This window comes from Muntiacus reevesi, chromosome X (assembly GCF_963930625.1).
Source record: "Muntiacus reevesi chromosome X, mMunRee1.1, whole genome shotgun sequence".
NCBI classification, from domain to species: domain Eukaryota; kingdom Metazoa; phylum Chordata; class Mammalia; order Artiodactyla; family Cervidae; genus Muntiacus; species Muntiacus reevesi.
This window is the reverse complement of record NC_089271.1, coordinates 17,338,265-17,341,053: the sequence shown is the minus strand read 5'-3', so window position 1 is coordinate 17,341,053 and position 2,789 is coordinate 17,338,265. Positions and strand designations below refer to the sequence as shown.

General features: G+C 41.3%; 1 pseudogene; it reads left to right on the top strand.

Moving 5' to 3' along the window:
• Window positions 1-928: 928 nt before the first annotated feature.
• LOC136153299 (ARL14 effector protein-like pseudogene) lies at window positions 929-1,384 on the top strand (annotated as a pseudogene).
• The last annotated feature ends 1,405 nt before the right edge of the window (window positions 1,385-2,789 follow it).

Genomic DNA, 2,789 nt, shown 5'->3' with positions numbered 1-2,789 from the left:
GACATGGAGAGAGGTGAAATGACACTGAGAGTCCTTGAGAGTGTACTGACTTTAGAAAGCCTTTTAAAAACCAATCACTAATTCAATATGATTAATTACCTTAAAGTAGCTTGTAGAGTGTTTCCTGAGAAGTGGAGGTCACTTCAAACGAAATAAACCACAGCTAATGTGCTGACGTTTTAAAGAGAAAAGGCAATTGCTAAAATGACTATCCGATTTCCATTACTTACTACAGTCATTAGAAACAGGGAATATGTTTATTGATCTGAAGTGGTCCAAACTGTGTTTTCTTTGTTCAAACCAATTTAGCGGGAGGAAAAGTCAAGAGTTTGCCTTGTGTGGGGGTGTTGGGGGGGGGAGCATTGCAGAGAGAAAGAGAATCTTTACATAAAAAACTGTTGTTTTTTTATCCTAGGGCCACTCACCTAAGAAGAATAACTGGATTTCTGTTAAAGCAAAGCAATTTTTGCCCCTGATCGCTATTGGTTTAGGTCTAGGCCCTTGAGACTCAAAGTAGGTTTGGAATTAGCAGTATCAGTACAATCTGGGCATACATTAGAAAGATAGACTCTCTGGCCCCACCCCAGTCCTAACTGAATCATAATCTAGTTTTTAACAAGAAGTTTCATGATTCATATGCACATTAATGTTTGAGAAGTACTAGTCTCTGCAAACATGAATGGTTATTTAAACATGTGATAGAAAAAAGAGATGGTGAAGTAAAGGAGGAAAAACTATCTGGTAAAAGCACTTTTGTCCAAAGATTTGTTGGTGCTGAGAAACTTGCTCCTATCCACTTAATCCAGGTTTGAAGTGAAAACTTAACAGGCCCATTCTGGAAAGACGTTTACCAGATCCAGCGTCCTCATGGTTGAATGAGCCACCACAAATGGTTGCTGACTTTGTTTGTGTCCCCAGGTGAGCAGAAATGAGTGAACAAGCAGAAAAAAGCAGTTCCGTGCGAGAGAGACCTGCACGTCAACGTTCTCCTGAGAGAGCCAGTGAGATGGAGGAGAAGAAAATGAAACAGCTGGACCGGCAGTTAAAATGGTTGACATTTCGAAACCCCGGGCCTCAGATCGCCAACTTTAATCCTGGAATAAGGCAGCAGCAGAAGAATGAGCCAATGTCAAAGAAGAGTGAGGTTTCTCCTCCAAAGCGCGAAGCCAAGAAGTATGATGGAAAGGGCAGGCTCCTCGTCAATCAGGCTGACCTGTGTGATTGCCTCGATGAAGATTGCCCGGGTTGCTTCTACCCGTGCCCCAAGTGTAACTCCACCAAGTGCGGGCCCACGTGCCGCCGCAACCGCCGCTGGGCCTACACCAGCATGCTCGATGAGAATGGGGAGGTCATCAGCACGATGCCATTCGACGTCTCCGACTAGGAGCAGCCCTCCAGGCTGATCAAGTTTCTCTTCCTTGCAGTTAAACCAGCCTCTTTCTCCTGGGTGAATTTTAGGACTGGGGGAAAAAAGTTTGAAAAATACAGTTTAGACTAGTTAGTGTTCTCTGAAGCCATAGAACCCTGTGTAACACGCTGTCCTTCTCTAACCTTCCTGCTGTGACGACTCAAATTCCTCCCCTGGTAACAAGCAACTCAGTTGCTACTCTGCTCTCAGATTAAAAATCCCTTTCCTCTTTGCTGATACCTTAGGAGATGGAGTATTAGGATTTTTAGACTTCTGTAGCTGAGAGCTTATCTTGACATGGAACATATGTTTATAATAGCTAGTTACCATTAGGATCTTACACATTATCAATTCTAAATCAGAATTGCTATTTGGATTAACTTGGCACTGCATACTTGTAGTCTCATTTTTTATTATTACTGTTTTAACAATACTAAAATGAAATTTGTTTTTTTTAAAAAAAGCTTAATAGGCCCCATGGCCACATGGCCCAGTATATGAGCACAAAAGCAGAGAGTCAATTTAAGTGATATCCAAAATGCCAACTGGAAGCAGACCTCAAAGGACAAATTTTAATCTAGTTGTTACATACAAATGATTTAAAAGCATTTTTTTGGCAGCTAAGCTTACCAGCCACACAGAACTGGCCAAGGTGCTACAAAATTCCTAAGGCCTAAGTTGCATTTGGTCTTGGAGGTACAGGATTTAAGAACATTCAGCTAGAGTTTCTGCTGACCTCAGTGAAGATACCATCTCAGAAGACTGATGTGAAATATCTGGGCCAGGTTTGGCAGCTATTGTCCAAAACTGTTTTTAGGGAAAATCTCTATGAAAATGTTCACACCCACAGCATCATCGGGAAAGTTTCTCTTCAGTCATCTTTGACACCAAGTTTTATTCAAATGATCTGTAAGAAGAAAGTTGCTTTTCCACTTTTCCATGTTTACTGCTCAGGAACATTTAATTGCTTCTTCTGAAGCTTTGGATTCGGCACAAAGAGACTTTCCACTGAACACAGTTGTGCAGGCACTGGCTGAGGCTGCAGATGTAATGGGCTAAAAATAGACAAAAAGCCCCTATCTCTATTCCACCAAATGGCCATGTATGTTTACCCACTAGAAAATATTCACCTGAGGCCACTTTTGCCTCTGACTAACTCACCCAAAATTTCTGTGTGGCAAGTTCATTAATAAAAAGCATTTAATTTTCCTTACTTTGATTTTTGTGTGTGTGAGAAAGTGTGTGTCTTTTAGACCCAAGAGAAAAAAACAACTTTTCCCCCTTCCCTGAAGCAAAACCAAGTTTTGTTCTTTGGCAAACACCAGTCACGTTCCATCAGAAATCCTGATAATAGTGATACTATGTTGGTGCAAAAGTTTTG